This window comes from Pteropus medius, unplaced genomic scaffold, assembly GCF_902729225.1.
Source record: "Pteropus medius unplaced genomic scaffold, Ma_sr-lr_union100, whole genome shotgun sequence".
Taxonomy (NCBI): domain Eukaryota; kingdom Metazoa; phylum Chordata; class Mammalia; order Chiroptera; family Pteropodidae; genus Pteropus; species Pteropus medius.
The window spans coordinates 2,278,603-2,297,264 of record NW_024355327.1 but is presented as its reverse complement, the minus strand read 5'-3'; positions in this window follow the sequence as shown (position 1 = coordinate 2,297,264).

The following is an 18,662-nucleotide window of genomic DNA, read 5'->3' as shown; positions in this document are numbered from 1 at the left end:
GAATTATTTCAGGGCCAAGTGACTACCTACTATTTTATACTGTCCCATTAGATGTGTCTCTGTGTTGTCTTCATGCATGCTTGTGGGCTTTTAAATACAAAGTTCTTCAACAGTAGTGTCCTTGTTCCCTATTCTTTGAATGGCTCTTAATCTTTGGAAAGCATGTTATAGAGATGCGAAAGAATGGTACTAATTTTTGTAATTCAGAGTTGAGAGGTATAACCTTGACAAAAAAGGTTAAAATATGACTTAGAGAAAGATATATATAGATATATATATATATCTATATATATCTATCTCTAAGTCATATTAGATAACATCTGAGGGATTATGATGTAGTTTGCTTTTACATTTTGTTGTTATCTCACACATTTTTCCCCCCATCAGTTATCAGGCCATAAAGATTTGGATATTTTTGGACATGGTTGTTTGTGCTCTTATAACTTAGTTCCCCCTCCATATGTAATATGTCACATTATCCAGAGAGAAAGAATCAGGGTCCATGTAATTCAGACATTTCTCTTTAAAAATAACGGTTGTTCGTGGATATATTTGAATCTACACTCTGATATATAAAAATAGTACATTGTCATATATTTTATTCTTATATATACAATTGAGTATACCAGTGGGTTCTGATACTGTTGATGACTTCTTCCTTACTAAGGTAACTAGTGATAACCCTAACAAGTATGGCTAAATTAATGTTTTGTTTCAGTATAGATACTCTTCTTTATTAATTTTCTTTTTCCAATTGGTTTGGTCTACATCGTGATGCTCATTTCTTGCCTCCGGTCCCTTATAGATGAATACTGTTTTGTGTTCATGTACTTATTCAAAGTATGGCCATTAAGTCCTGAGATTTTACCAATTAATGTCTATGTAAAGCTTTGCTCCTCACAACTATGCTCTGAAGATTGCTCAATGAGTCATTAAAGCTCTATGTTCTTCCCTGAGCACTCCAAGTTTGTATTGCTATTTAGTTGTTGTTGCACTCTGTGGGATCAGCATGCTTGGGTGGTTATGTATTCTTTATTCTGTGGCCATTGGAGAGGAGATTGAACATTCTTTTGTGGGAAGAGTCTTTTCCTACTTAAAGTCTTGTTTAAAATTCATATATTTATCCAAGCTTGAACACTTCCTGTGATTTAACATTGTCAGGTTAATACTGTTTAATTACTTAATATTTTTTGAGAGGGAGGGATTATACATATGCATATACACATGTGTATATGCATATACACGTGTGTTTGTGCAAAAGTATAAATGTGTATATATGTGTATATACATATATTACATATATATGTAAAACCATGAACATTCAGAATGTCGTATTGAATGTGCCAGTAGGAATGGGTCTTCTAGCCCATTGTTTAGTTTTCATGGCAAGGACTTCAGGGAATTTTTTTGGGGGGAGAGAATATGGCTTTTATTCTCTCAGTTCTGTCTTAAAACAGCAGAACTCAGAATGTCATTAGCTTTTTCTTAGTTACCTTTTATGAAGCTATTTTCTATGGATTTTAAATGAAATATTTTTGAGTTTTTTAAATGTATTTTGCATATTTTCTATTTGAATTTATAACTTTTGTAATGGGGAATGTATGATAAACTTATACTTTTAACTTATCTGTATCTTTATATTTAAAGTATGCTTCTTCCAAACAGCAAAGAGTTGGATCTTGCTTTTTTAAATCCAGTTTGACAATCTTTGCCTTTTACATAAAGTGCTTAATTCACTTAAAGTAGATACAATTATTCATATGGTTGGATTTTGGTTTGTTGCTTTGATATTTGATTCTACTTGTCCTATCTGTTTCCATTCCCCTATGTCTCCTTTCCTGCTTCTTTTGGGTAAATAACTACAGTTAGTATTTCTTTTTTATTTTTCTCTATTGAATTTTATCTATATTTCTTTGTATGTTTTTTGTGATTGCTTTAGAGATAATATAGTTTTAGAATAAACTCTTTATATTTAAAGGGCATGAGCAACTTAAGAACCTTACATCGGTACAATTCTATTCTCACCCCTACCAGCTCTTCCACTTTGTTTTTGACTGTAGTTTCTATTTCTGCTAAAATTTCTCATCTGTTCACATGTTGTCCAACTTTTACACTAATTTCTTTAATGTATTTGTCATAATTATTTTAAAATCTCTATATGATAAATCCAATATATGAACTCTCTCTAGATTTGCTTCTATTACATTCTTGATCATGGGTCACGTTTTTCTTGCTTCTCCACAAGTGTCATGATTTTTAATCTTATGTCAGGCATGTTATGTGAAAGGACAGTATAAATAATATTTACCACAATAAAAGTGCTGTTGTTTCTTCTGTAAGGCTGTTAGTATGAGGGATTAAGTCAATCTAATCTGTGGTGGAGCTGGATCAGGCACTTTCCCAGCTTAGTTGTATGTAGTTGCCACCGGCTACGAATGTTTTGATAGTGAGATCAAGATATGCCCTTCAGCAGGGTTTAGTGAGACTCTGGAGATCCCAGTTGCCAGCTTTAAATGGTCATTGGGAGTCCTCTTTGTTCTCTAGTCCTGCTCCAGCTTTCTGCACCTCTCTTCACCTACCTGCCCAGTTCCAGCCTCAGGAAGACTGCCGAAGTCCTCTCTGTTAAGGCCCCAGAGTGGCTTGAATGAATTTCTCTTCGGATTTAAAAAAATGTTTTTAAGCATGCATTCATTCATTCATTCATTCATTCATTCATTCATTTAAATACTTTACTGAGTTGAAATTCATATTTTATAAGTTAACTAAAGTGAAAAATTCAGCGGCATTTAGTACATTCACAATGTTATGCAAACACCACTCCTACCTAGTTCTAAAATATTTTCACTACCCGCAAATAAAACCTTTTATTCGTTAAGCAGTTTCTTTCTGTTATTATTCTTACCTGAGCCCATGGCAACCACCAATATTACATTCTGTCTCTTTGGATTTATCTATTCTGGATATTTTATATCAATGAAATCATAAAAAATGTACTCTTTTGTTTTTAGCTTCTTTCACTTAGTATAATGTTTTGAAGGTTTTTCTTGGTGTTTTTCCTTGCCCTTGCCTTTCAATATCCACTGCTTTCACTTGCTGAGGATCTGGAGTGGCTTCTCTTCATCCTCCTGCCTATCCCTCAGGCTTCAGTGGACCACGGCCTGGTGTTTGTATTTGTGAAGTTTCTGTCCTGTTTCTATCTCCAGACTTTGACATTGATTAAATCCCATGGGAAAGAATTGACAATTTCAGGAAAATTTGCTTGTGATTGATTAGGGTGCTATGAACCAAATTCATTACAACAGCCCCTGTAAAGCTGTTACAAGTTTTTTCAAAGTTTAACTAGTTTCTTCTTAACTCTACTTTTGGCAGATTTATCTTCTTCTTGGTATTTTGCCAGGGAGTAAAGGAACTGTGGATCTCTTTTCTCCTGGATGGATTCATCACTTCTGGAATGTAGGTCTTTTGTGTTTCTTTGCATACTCAGCAATCCTTAGTAGGAATACTTGCCTCATTGCTAATCTTAGAGGAAAAACTTTTACTTTTTCACTATTGAGTATGTTTGTTGTGGGTTTTTCATATATGACTTTTACTATGTTGAGGTAGTTTCTTCTAGACCTAGTTTTTTTTTAGTATTTTTATCATGGAAGTATGTTGAATTTTGTCAAATGCCTTTCTTCATCAAATGAGATGATCATGTGGATTTATTATTTATTCTGTTAATATAGTATGTTGCATTGATCAATTTTCATATGTTGAATATTTCTAGAAATAAATCCCACTTGATCATGGTGTATAATCTTTTTAATATGCTGATAAATTTGGTTTGCTAGTATTTCTTCTGTTATTGATTTCTAACCTCATCATATTATGATAAGAGAAGATACTTTGTATAATTGCTAGCTTTTAAAAATCTATTTAGTCTTAATTTCTGGCCTAACAAATAGTTTATGCTTGAAAATGTCCCAAATGCATTTGAGAAGAATGTGTAATCTGTTGTTAGGTAGAGTGTTCTATATATATATATGTCTCTTAGAACTAGTTTGGTTTTTATGTTGTTCAAGTTTTCTATTTCCTTACTTATTTTTTCTGTCTGGTTATTCTATCCATTTTTGAGAGAGAAATATTGAACTCTATCATTGTAGAACTGTCTATATCTCCCTTCAATTCTGTCAATTTTTGCTTTATACATTTTGGTGATTTGTTATAAGGTGCATAAATATTAACAGTTGTTAAATGTTCTTGCTTTATTGAATGTTGTATTAGTATATAATGTCCTTTTTTGTATTTTGAAAAGTTTTTTTTAAGTCTATTTTGTCTGATATTGGTATAACTAACCTGCTCATTTTTGAATACTATTTGCATGGAATATATTTTACCATTCTTTCAATTTCAACCTATTTGTATCTTTGGATCTAAAATGATTCTGCTGGTAGACAGCAAAGGGGGTCAAATATGTTGTGACAGAAATATGTTGTGACCGAAATATGTTGTGAACACATAGTGTACATATATATATGCCTTACTATTAAAGTGTACAGATGAAACTTTTTGGGTTACTTTAACTAATGTCACCATAAAAAATTAATTAATTAAAAAAATGAAAATAAAGTGATTTTGTAGTAGACAGCATATAGTTAGGTCATTTTTTAAAACCTATTTTGCCAATCTATGTCTTTTAATTGAAGGGTTAAATTCATTTACATTTAAAGTAATTGCATTTAAATTCATTTACATTTAAAGTAATTAAAAATAAGGAGGGACTGACCTGCTATTTCACTATTAGTTTTCTATAAGCAGTGTAGCATTTTTGTCCTCAATGCCTGAATTACTGTATTATTTTGTTTTTAGTTGAATATTTTGTGTCTTAATTATTTAAATATTTAAGTATTTTAATGCTCTTCTCATTCCATTTTATGTATACTCTATAACTATTTTCATTGTAGTTACCAATGGGATTACATTTAAAATCCTAAAATTGTAACACTATGATATAAATTTTTTTTTAAGTTAACTTTATTGAGATAACATTGGTTAATACAATTATATAATTTTCAGGTGTACATTATAATTTCACATCTGTATACTCTATTGTATTTACCACCCAAAGTCCAGTTTCTTCACTGCCATATATTTGATCCCCTTTATCCACTTCACCCTCCCCTTATCCCACTATATTACCCCATCTACCTCTCCCCTCCTCCCTGCCTCACACCCCCACTGCATACCCTCTGGTAACCACTGGTCTATAGTCCATGTCCATGAGTCTCTCTTTGTTTGTCCCATTCATTTGGTGCTTTTAGGTTTATATTCCACGTATAAGTGATATCATGTGATTTTCAAATTTTTCAGTCTGGCTTAGTTCGCTTAGTATGATTATTTCAAGGTCCATCCAATCCATGTTGTTGCAAATGGCAGTATTTCATCTCTTCTTATGGCTGAGTAATATTCCATTTGTATATCTGTACCACGGCTTCTTTAGCCAATCATCTATCGTAGGACACTTCGGTTGCTTCTATGTCCTGGCCACTGTGAATAATGCTGCTATGAGCATCGGTGTGCAAATATCTTTACGGATATGAGTTTTCAAGTCTTTGGGGTAAATATCCAGTAGAAGAATTGCTGGATCCTATGGCAGGTCAATTCTTAGTTTTTTGAGGAAACTCCATACTGTTTTCCACAGCGGCTATACCAATTCGCAGTCCCACCAGCAGTGTATGAGGGTTCCTTTTTCTCCGCATACTCTCCAACATTTGTTATTACTTGTCCTGTTGATTATAGCTATTCTAACAGGTGCGAGATGGTATCTCATTGTGGTTTTGATTTGCATTTCCCTAGTGGCTAGCAATGTTGAGCATCTTTTCAAATATTTGTTGGCCATTCGTATGTCCTCTAGGGAGAAGTGTCTGCTCAGGTTCTCTGCCCATTTTTGATTGGATTGTTTGTTTTTTTGTTGTTATTGAGTCGTATGAGTTCTTTGTACATTTTGGATATTAGGCCCTTACCGGAGGTGTTGCTTGCAAATATATTTTCCCATTCGGATGGTTGTCTCTTTACCTTACTGATGGTTTCTTTTGCTGAGCAGAAGCTTTTTAGTTTGATGTAGTCCCATTCATTTATTTTAGCTTTTGCTTCCCTTGCTTTTGAGGTCAAATTCATAACATCCTCTTTAAGTCCAAGGTCCTTGAGTTTAGTTCCTATGTTTTATTCTATGCATTTTATTGATTCTGGTCTTATATTCAGGTCCTTAATCCATTTTGAGTTAATTTTGATGTGTGGTGCTAGACAACAGTCTAGTTTCATTCTTTTGCAGGTAGCTTTCCAGTTTTCCCAGCACCATTTATTGAAGAGGCTTTCCTTTCTCCATTGAATGTTTTGGCTTTTGTGTTGAAAATTATTTGACCATATAAATATTTTTGGCTTTTGTGTTGAAAATGATTTGCCCATATAAATATGGGTTTACTTCTGGACTCTCGATTCTGTTCCACTGGTCCGTGTGTCTATTTTGCTGCCAATACCATGCCATTTTGATTACTATCGCTTTGTAGTATAATTTGAAGTAGGGTAAAATGATGCCTCCAGCCTCGTTTTCCTCAGGATGGCTTTGGCAATTCGGGGTCTTTTGTGCTTCCATACAAATCTGATGATTTTTTGTTCTATTTCTTTTAAAATCGCCGATGGCATTTAGATGGGGATTGCATTAAATCTGTATAATGCTTTAGGTAATATGGTCATTTTAACTATGTTGATTCTTCCAATCCAAGCACAAGGAATATCTTTCCATTTCTTTGTATCTTCTTCGATTTCTTTTAATAGGGTCTTGTAATTTTCATTATATAGGTCCTTCACATGTTTCGTTAGGTTTCTTCCTAGGTATTTTATTCTTTTTGTTGCAATTGCAAAAGGAATTATTTTTTTCCATTTCTTTTTCTGACACTTCATTATTAGAGTATAGGGACGCTATGGATTTTCGAACATTGATTTTGCATCCAGAAACTTTACTGTATTTGCTTATTGTTTCTAGTAGTGTTCTTGTGGAGTCTTTAGGGTTTTCTGTATAGAGAATCATGTCATCTGCAAATGGTGACAGTTTGACTTCTTCTTTTCCTATTTGGATGCCTTTTATATCTTGTCTGATTGTACTCCCTAGGACCTCCACTGTTATATTGAATAACAGTGGCGATAGTGGACAGCCTTGCCTTGTTTTTAGTTTTTTAGAAGGTTTTTAGTTTTTCACCATTAAGTATAATGTTGGCTGAGGGTTCGTCATACATGGCCTTTATTATGTTAAGGTACTTTCCTTCTATACTGATTTTGTTAAGTCTTTTGATCATAAATGGATGCCGTACTTTGTCAAAAGCTTTTTCTGCACCTATTGAAATGATCATATGATTCTTATTTTTTGATTTGTTCATGTGGTGTATCACATTAATCGATTTGCGTATGTTGAACCATCCCTGTGCCCCTGGGATGAAGCCCACTTGATCGTGGTGTATAATCTTTTTAATATGTTGCTGTATTTGGTTCGCTAGTATCTTATTTAGGATTTTTGCATCTGTGTTCACGAGAGAGATTGGTCTGTAGTTTTTGTTTTCTGTGTCATCCTTACCAGGTTTTGGTCTCAGAGTAATATTGGCCTCATAAAATGAGTTGGGAAGTATTGCCTCCTCTTTGATTTTTTGGAAGAGTTTGAGGAGAACAGGTATTAAATCGTCTTTGAATGTTTGGTAGAGTTCACTGGTGAAGCCATCTGGTCCTGGACTTTTACTTTTGGGTAGGTTTTTGATGATTGTTTCAATTTCCATGCTGCTGATTGGTCTATTTAGATTTTCCAGTTCTTCTTGATTCAGTCTAGGAAGATTGTATTTTTCTAAGTACTGGTCCATTTCTTCTAGGTGATTAAATTTGGTGTTATATACTTTTTCATAGTATTCTTGTGTGATCCTTTGTATTTCTGCGATGTCACTAATTTCCCCTCTTTCATCCCTGATTTTGTTTATTTGTGTCCTTAATCTTTTTTTCTTTAGCGAGTCTAGCCAGGGGTTTGTCAATTTTATTAACCTTCTCAAAGAACCAGCTCTTTGTTGCATTAATTTTTTCTATTGTTTTTTGTTTGTTTGTTTGTTTTTAATTTCATTTATTTCTGCCCTAATTTTGATGATTTCTTTTCTTCTGCTGTCTTTAGGCTTCATTTGTTCTTCCTTTTCTAGTTTTTTTAAGATGAAGCATTAGGTTGTTTATTTGGGCTCATTCTAGTATTTGGAGATAGGTCTGTAATGATATGAACTTTCCTCTTATGACCGCTTTTGCCGTGTCCCAAAAGTTTTGATATGTTGTGCTATCATTATCTTTCATTTCTATGTATTTCTTGATCTCTCTTTTTATTTCTTCTCTGACCCAGTTACTCTTCAGTAGCATGTTGTTTAATCTCCATGTATTTGTGGTTCTTCCCGATTTCTTTTTGCGGCTGATCGCTAGTTTCAAAGCACTATGATCAGAGAATATGGTTGGTATGATTTCAACCCTCTTATATTTGTTGAGGCTATCTCTGTGTTCCAGTATGTGCTCGATTCTTGAGAATGTTCCATGTTCACTACAGAAGAATGTATAAGCAGCTGTTTTGGGATGGAAGGCTCTGTAAATGTCAACTATGACCAGTTAGTCTAAAGTGTCATTTAAGGATATTATTTCCTTTTTGCTTTTCTGTTTGGATGATCTGTCCATATCTGACAGTGGGGTATTTAAGGCCCCTACTATGATAGTGTTTGGTCTGTTTCTCCCTTTAGTTCTGTTAGTAATTGCTTTATAAATTTCAGGGCTCCCTGATTGGGAGCATAGATATTAATGAGTGTTATGTCTTCTGGGTGCATGTTTCCCTTTATCATTATGAAGTGTCCCTCAGTATCTTTCTTTACCTTTTTTTATTTCGAAGTCTATTTCGTCTGATCTTAGTACCACTACTCCCGCTTTTCTCTGAATGCCATTTGCTTGAAATATCATTTTCTAACCTTTCACTTTGACTCTATAATTATCTTTGGAGCTGAGATGTGTCTCCTGGAGGCAGCATATGGTTGAGTTTTGTTTTTTGATCCATTCTCAACTCTGTGCCGTTTTATTGGCAAGTTCAGTCCATTAACATTTAGGCTGGTTATTGAAATATGAGGTCTTCTTATAGTCATTTTATCTTTTGCTTTCTGGTAGTTCAGTGTTTCCATTGCTTCCTTGTCCTTGTGTTTCTGTTTTCTTTATTTTGTTTGGCTTTTGTGGGTTTTGCCTCTTGTTCTTTTTGTTTGATGTTATATACTTCGGTTCTGAATCTTCTGTGTGTGGTTACCATTAAGAATATGTAAAGGATAGTTTTATATATATACAGTCATCCATTTTCTTCTGCGCATGCCTTATCTCCATTCCCCTTTGCGAATTTGGATCTTTGAATCCTCCCCTTTTCAGTCATTGTTATCTCAATTTGTCCCTATGTCTGCTGAACGTTCATTACCATCTTGCTATAGCAATTCTTTTCATATTATTTAAGCTTTTAATTCCCTGTTCTCAGTAAGGGTTGCACTCTGCTTCTATTTGCCTGATAGTCACTTCATTCCTATTATTTATTTCTTTATTTTTGGTCATTTTGTTCTAGGCGAGCTGACCCCTTTAAGTATTTCCTGTAGTGTAGGCCTCGTAGTGGAGAATTCCCTCAATTTTTGTATGTCTGAAAAGGTCTTAATTTCTCCTTCATATCTAAAGGAGAGCTTAGCTGGATACGTTATTCTAAGATGGTATTTCCTTTTACTAAATAGTTTAAATATTTGATTCCATTCCTTTCATACTAGTAAAGTTTGTGCTGAGAAGTCCGATGATAATCTAATGGGTTTTCCTTTATAAATTACCATTTTCTTCTCCCTGGCTGCCCTGAGAATTCTGTCTTTGTTGTTGATTTTTGATAACTTTAATACAATGTGTCTTGGTGAAGGCCTTTTAGGGTTGAGAGAATTGGATGTTCTATCGACTTCTTGAATTCTAAGCTCCAGCTCATTCCTTAGGTTTGGGAAATTCTCGTCCACTATTTGTCTGAAAATGCTTTCTAGTCCCTGCTCCTTTTCCTTGCCTTCGATAATGCCCATTATTCTTATGTTTCCTCTCCTGATGGCATCAGCTAGTTCTTGTATTTCTCTTTCATTATTTTTCATTCTTTGGTTTCTCTCTTCTTCCTTCTGATTTATTTTTTAGATTTTTGTCTTCGGTATCACTGATCCTTTCCTCCATTTGGTCGACTCTATTTCCCAAGCTTGCTATTTCATTTTTCAACTCTTGCAGTGTGTCTTTTATCTCCAGAAGGTCTATTTGGTTCTTTTTGAGGGTTTCAATCTCCTTGCTCCGCTCATCTAGTTTTTCGTTTTTTTTTTTCAATTTCTGAAATTGTTGATATGACTCATTTCGGAACTCACTGAGTTTTTTCAGAAGTACCATCCTGAATTTTCTGTCACTTAAGTTGCATATTTCTATGTCTGTAAGCTTATTTTCTGGAGATTTTTCTCTTCCTTTCTGAGATGCCTTGTCACCTTGGTTGTTCATGGTTTTAATGGACTATTTCTCTACCTGGGCATTAATGGAAATGTAGTCTGTTGTTTTTCCAGAAAGAAGATTTATTATAAGGTCTCTCTTTAGCCTGCTGCAAAGAAGGCTCTTTTCTTTTGGTTTCCAGTAGGTGGCATCTAAGCCTCTTGGATACCTGCTTTATATAAAGCCTTAATAATGCCTTTATATAATGCCTTTATTTTCTTTTAAATATTTAATTACCCTCGCTACCCTCTGTCTGTTCCTGTCAGTGTTAGCAACAGTTTCGGTAGCAGTTGCTCAGAATCCCTGAGGTTCCGTGGTGATTGGTCTTGGAGGGTATGGGGGGAGGGGATGGGCCCTTTGGGTTGGGGATGGGGACTGCGGCTCCGCCTCGATTTTGCAACCGCGTCAAGTAAAAATCAATAATTGTTTCTCTGCCATCCGCTTCTCTGCTTTCTACCCTGATGACTTGGCCCTGCCGTTGGCTGCGTGGAACTCACAAACTCTCCCAGGCAGGGCTGTTCAGGGAAGTCACCGCACATTCTCCCCTCCCACTCCCCTACAGGGAGCCCTGGCAACTGCGAGAGGCAGCTTCTTCATTTCTCCCACTCCACCACCCGACACCCGGGGTTCTGACCTGTGGTAGTTCTTATGTGCAGATCCCACGCTCAGATGTGCTGGTGTGTAGTTTGAGTGTTTTTTGTTGAGTTTTAGATGTTCAGCTAATTGCCATTTCAAGGGGAGGGATCCGGGGACATCTCTCACTCTGCCATTTTTCCTCGCAAATTAGTTACATATAAATTTTAGAATTATTTATTTGAGTTCGGTGAAAATGCCATTGGTATTTTAATATAGATTGCATTGAATCGATAGATTCCTTTGGGTAGTATGGACATTTAATGATGTTAATTTTTCCTATACATGAGCGTGGTGTATGTTTCCATTTATTGTAGCTTCTCCAATTTCTTTTTTCAATGTCTTATAATTTTCCAAGTACAAGTCTTTTACCCCCTTGGTTATATTTATTCCTAGGTATTTCTTGATGTAATCGTAAATGGGATTGTTTTCTTAATTTCTCTTTCTGATAATTCTTTACTGGTGAATAAATATGCAACTAATTTTTGAATGCTAATTTTGTACTTTACTGAATTCATTTATTCTAATAGTTTGTTGTTGTTGTTGTTGTTGTTGTTGAATCTTTGAAGTTCTCTTTCTATATATAGTATCATCTTATCTTTCCTTTCCAATTTGGATGCTTTTTTTTTCTTTATTGTCTGATTGCTATGGCCAAGGATCAGTCTGAGGTGTAAATTTAGGATCCTATCTGATATTTTCTGAGCCTGCACATTGCCTTGGGCACATACAGTAACTTTCTAATACTCCCTGTATATGCAATTGCTTTTGAATGTCTTAGTCTTGAATGTCTGACTCTTCAAAAAGGAAAAAAAGAGAAAAATGAAAAAGGAAAAAGGCATCAGTCTTTTAAATCCCTTGAAATTTGCTTCAGCCTGAGAGTAAAGGTCTTATGACAATGACAAAGGGTACAACAATGGCTGCCTGCATCTGTGTCTGTACCTCTGTGATCATAACCAGGTATCAGTGATGACAACACAGATTCTCAATATTTGGAGGACAGAGTCTTTATTGACCACCTCACTCCCACAAGCTATATACAAGCTGCTCCAAGATCACGTTTATGGCTGCCTGTCACAGGAGTAGTGAGTGGGGAATAGGTAGTTGCTGCTGAGCTAGGAGCTAAAATCTAACAAAATTTACTTTCCAAGTTTTCCCTTGGAAGTTGCAAGCCTTTAATAACCCCTATAGTTCCAAAAAAGTTAGATTCTGCCAGCACAATCTAGGTGGGAAGGCACATTCTTGATGACTCTTACTTCATCATCTTCACAGAATCCTCTGTCTATATTATGTTTTATATTTAAAAACATATAACTGTAGTGTAGATTATGAATATAATTATGGATAAACCCCTATGAACCTGTGACCAACCTAATGAATAAAATATTATCTATTTTATTGAAGATGCTTGAGTACTGCTCCTCAATCTCATTCCTCGGTATCCCACCCAAGAGTTAACTACCTGCCAACACTTTGCATCTATAATTCTCTTACATTTAAAATAATTTTCCATATAGGTATGCATCACCATAAAATGTATTCCTCAGTTTTACCTATTTTTAAGCTCAATTTGTTAACCATATTGAAAACAATAAAATTGGATCTTTATCTCAAACCATACACCAAAATTGATCTCATCACTCTTCAACTCATATCAATCTGCCTTCTGCTATGACAATTTCATGAAAACTGTTCTTAATAAAATTTCCATTGGCCTTCATTGTGTCAAATCCAGTGGCTATATTCCTCTTATTATTACTATTCAGCCTCTCATTACAATTAATCATAGTGAATGTTTCTTCTCCTCAAAGCAGTCTTCCCTTTTGGATGCTGTGACATTACACTCTTTGTCCTTCCTTTACCTCTATGGCCTTTTCTGCTCAGTCTTTTTCCTTAACATTTCTTCTACCTAATTTCTAAATTTTAGAGTTCCTCAATGATTAATCCTAGCTCCACCCCCTCCCCCTGTTATCTCTATATTCTCTTTCTTTAGCTCATTTTATCTATGTCCATGTATTTACATGCTACTACATATTAATGGCTTCTAAATATGTACCTTGAAACTAGTATTCACCCTGGACCTCAAAACATGTGTAAATTCTTTTAGTTTTTGCTTGGCATATACTTGGTATTTCACAGGCACTTAAAATTAACATGACTGCACCTGAACTCATAAATTTTTGTGAAACTGTTCCTCTCCCTGTCTTCCCCATTTCAGTAATCTATTTAGTTGTTCAAGTCAGGATCCTAGGAGTTATATTTTATTTTGTATACTCCCAATCACTATACCCAATTCATGCAATTTCCTCACATTCAGACTTTGAAATATATCTCAAATTGTTATGCTTCTCAACATTTCTACTACCACCAACTTGGTCCAGATTGTTGACATCTATTGTCTGGTCTATCGCAACACCCTCTTAATTGATTCTCCTGTTGTAGACTTGCTTTGTTCCAATACAGTCTCTACAAATAAAGCCACAGAATTCTTTCTCTGAACATAAATCTAACAATAATACTCCCCTGTTTCATACAGTTCTTTATGATTAAAATAAACTCCGTACTCATCATGGCAAATGTGGTCCTATCTTACCTTCAGGACCTCTCCTCTCCATTTTCTTCTTGAGTCATGCTCCCTTTTGCTCACCATGGTTCAGAAACTTTGGCCTCTTTTCTTTTCATAGAAGAGAAGAAGCTTTTTTCCCATCTCAGAACTTGCCTCAGTCTTGTTCATTGTGACTGGAATGCTCTCTTCAATCTCTTCAAATGCTTAGCACCTTCTTTTTCTTTAGATATCACTTACATATAGCTCTCAGATAGGTGTTTTCTGATTATTCCATTCAAGGCTTCCTTTCCAATTTACTTTAAATTTTATTCCAAACTACCTCTTCCCGTGATTGTGTTCTGTCTTAGATTCTTGTGGCTGTTATAAAAAATTACCACAAACTGGATGGGTTAAAACAAAAGGAATTTATTCTCTCACAGTTCTGGAGGCTATAAGTCCAAAATCAAGGTGTTGGCAGGGCCAACACCATTTTTTTTTTCCCCAAGACAGCCATATAGTTAGTTAGAAAAAGGTTTTTATTGATGAGATATTGTTAATCTTTCTTGAATCAATCAATATTCTAAATTCAGCAATCAGAAAATTATCCATCAGGAAAAGAGTATTGTGATAAAACCCAGTATACACATTTTTTCCCCATTTTTCAGAAGTGACATTTTACATATTGGTCCTTCTAGAAACTCCAGGGAAGGATTCACTCTTTGCCTATTCCAGCTTATGGTTCTATCTGCATTGCTTGACTTGTGGCCACATTGTTCCAATCTCTGCCTCCATAGTCACATTGCCCCTTCTCTTCTGTCTCTATTTTCTCCTTTGCCATCATCTTATAAAGATATTTGTGATGACATTTAAGACCCACCCTGATAATCTAGGATAATCTTCTCAACTCAAGATCTATTATTTAATCACATCTCTAAAGATCCTTTTTCCAAGTAAGGTAACATTTACAAGTTCCAAACCTTAAGACTTGATATCTTTGAGTGGCCCTTATTCAACCTACTACATGCTCTATTATGGCTTTCTGATTATCAGATTCAAAATACTTTCATTACATAAAGTAAATTTTATACTTATTTTTCATTTACCTATTTATTGTCAGTTTCCCTTGGATCAGCACTATCCAATAAAAATATAATTAGAGCCATTAAAATTTTCCAGTATCCATAGTAAAAAATGAAAAGAAACATGTGAAATTAATAGATTTTGTTTAACTCAATACAGCCAAAATATTATCACTTTAACATCAATTAATATAAAAATTATTACTAACTATATATGATTTTTAATAATTTTGAAATTATTACTAAATACATAGTATATGTAGAAATATATTTATTTTTGTAATGAATAAGTTATTATATGAGCAAAAGGAGACCAGCAAAATGTCATGTTAAGTCATATCACAATTTCCTTAACATCAAAATAGATATATATTTAGAGTCACATTTATCTTAACTGTGAATAAAAAGTTAAGTATTAGTTATTATGAAACTTCTCTAAGTGTCTCTAAACCAACTCACAATTTTGCTTCCACTATTCTTCTGGATAACAAAATTTACAAGTTTGTATTCTATAAGAATATTTTATTTAAATTTTAGGGCATTTGTTAATGATTAATGTTCTGAGACTTGGTAAATGGATTTTAATACATTTCTATGTAACATTTTTCTTAGTTATGGTGAATTCTATTAGCCAAAATTGTTTTGGAATTTATCCTCTTAAATATTTATTGTCACATAATATTTTAGATTTGAGCAGTGGAGAAATAACACAGCAGCTCATGGAGTAATTAGAGCACTAATGAAATTCAATCAATAATAGTTTATAAAACATTTTGAACTGACTAATGTTAGGCAAAGCATGTATGTTCTATTAAAAATATTAAAAGTTATTGAGGAAAAATTTTTATTTAATGTAAAAATATAAAACCTCTTTAATAACTGGGAAGAATCATCGCAAGTGGAAGGAAAATTCTATATCAATTTAAACATTTCAGGACAACCAATTTCACTAATTTAAAACAATTTCCAGAGCTAAAGATCCAAGCAAAGAATCATTTTCTTTAAAAATTCTGACTCATCTTGGGAGCATTAAAATTAATAGAACTTATCATCTTGAGTTCTACTCATTTGTGAATATGTTTTCAGTAAGTACACATAATTGGAGTTGTGATCTGACAGTCCCTTATACATATAACCATCATGAATACACATCGAGTTTTACGTCATTAATACTTTGATGGGTTTGATTTATAATTTTGTAAAATGAACACACCCATGAAATGAACTAATGTAGAAAATAAATCTTATTGCAGATCAGTGGGATGCACTACTCATAAAACATTAGGATTAAAGTGCTAAGACAGCATTTCAGCCCAAAGCCTGAATTTTGTCTATAGAACTCTGGGGTAAGGAAAGTGATAAAGGGGGTACAGTAGAAGGAATGAGGGTAGGATTAGGCAAATTTCATAATAATATTTTGCAAGGATCTCATGGATGAGTACATCAGTGCTTCATTTTTGAGAAGCAAATTTTTAGCATTGATCATCATCAGATCTTTCTCTAAGGCATGATTACTTTGCTTTGTATCAAAGTTTACTTTCCCCAGTCCTGTCTTCTATAGTTTTTGATACCTTTTTCCTGGAGGCTCATATTCTGAGCCAGTTTTGATGAAGTTAGGAGGAATATTCTACATCTCAACCCTCCGGTCAGTGGTGCCCGAATTTAGTTGTGTTACTAAAGAATTGTTTATCATTGAGCCAAAGAGGATCTTGAAGGGTTACATGAGGTCACACAACATAGTACTTTCCTTAGTTGCCTTGCTTCATTCTCTGGTTCCCCATTGGGACTCTGATACTCTCTTTTACAGATCCTGGTTCCTGGCAGTGGATATTATTTTTTAATTAAAACAAAAGACAGACAGCACAACAAAAAACTTAAACCTTTTTCTCCAAGATTTAACTGTTCTGGTCTTTGGTTTGCAATTGTGGTTCCTGTAAGGTTATATTACTACAATGGGCCTTCAATAATTTATGAAAACCATATCTAATAAATAATAAATGTTGACATCAAAGAGTGAGAAGTAGGTAGTTACTGCTTTAAGAAGTGAATAAATTCCTGAGTAATAAGTTCAAAATGTAATAGTCATATATTTTGAGATTAAGATAATGTTTAAGCATGTTTGTAAGAATTAAGAGTGTTTATGAAAATTTTTTACTAAAATATTTTAGGTATTTTCACTATTTAATTTAGAGATTTAAAAGTTTTGAGAACTGTTAAATGCTTAACTCTGAGAAATTCTAAGGACATGTTTTAAAAAAGCTAATGAAACATTAAAGAAGAGATCAAATACATCAAGACTCAAAAATGAAAGCCCATCATACTGAGGAAAAACATCTAAGAAGAAATAAGAATGACTGGGAATGAGGAGAAAAAGTCCATAGGACTAAATAAATAGAAGAACACATGTAAATGATCATAAGCTGTAATTGTGTAGAAGAGTATATAATACAATAAATTTGTTCTATAATATGATTTTATTATATATAATATAATATATATAGTATAATGTATATTACACAGATGCATATTTGAAATACATAATATATTATAAAATATACTTTATTATAGTATAATAAATATGCAAGCCTTGAAATAAACTTAGATCATTGCCTATTACATTTACCTGAATACAAATATACCTTCATATTCAGAAGAACATAGTTTCTCATATCTTCAGTTGTTTCAATGTGATTCAGAATGGTACAGTATCATTTACAATTCTCGGGGACAAACTTTTGACTTTGTTATACCTGTAAAAACTCATGAGTGTGAACAATTCAAAAGTTTGATTATTGAACTCAGATGTGGTATCTAAGAAGAATTAGATATTTAATTATTCTAACAATAAACTTTATGAATATGTTACAAAAATATATTCATATTTTATTAACAATAATTTAGATTTTCAAGAATAATGAATATTATGGCAGGTTGACTGAATTTCCATAAATTCCATCTGTTTAATTTCAAGATGCAAATGCTTTATAACTATAAAACTCATGGAAGCCTGTTGAAATTTGTGTTTTATGTCCTTTTACATCCCTTCATCTAAACTCTCCCACAAAGTTAGACCTTCTTGGAAGTTGACATCTTCAGGAAGTAGGTTCAAAATGATTAGACTTCTTTGGATACTGTTCATTGAACTGTTGACTGCTTTAGACTTGGACTAATCCTACAACAATTGGATCTGTTTTATTAGCTCCCTCATACCTTCATATTTCCTGTTCAGTTCATTCCTGTCCCCTGTGCAATAAGGCAGTGACTAAGATGAAGAATAATACTTGCATTCTTACAGATTCTTCTACTGTCACTAACTAAATTCCCAAACTATCAATTTGGAATCTCTCTGCATATCTCAAAGCATGTTGTAAAATTCTCAAGACTCTCAAATCTATTTAATTTTTAGTCATTTTAGAATTGTACAGAACAGCAATCTTTTAAGAGGAATAAAAGGGATTTTGTGAAATCAAATATGTAACAATGGGTTTTTAGGGTTTCCAAAAGCTTGAAACTCATGAGTATTGGCAATTTAAGCAGGAAATCTATCCAACAGCCCAGTATTTAAGATCTATTCATTTACAGGGAAGGGAGTGGATGAACTGCTTCTCCTCTAGTTTATACCACGTCTGGTAGGTCCAGTAATGGTATGCCAGGTCTTAGCCACACTTCTAACAGTGCACATCATGAGAAGGACCAAAGAGTACACAGAGGCATCAGAAAAAAGCTCTTCCTATGGATGCTTTCCTGTTTTCCTAAGTGGGAGGGTTAAGGGTGGATTTAGACATACGTTGAAAAAAAGACCTTTAAATTTACGGTAATATTTTACAATTATAAAGTCATGTGTGCATGAC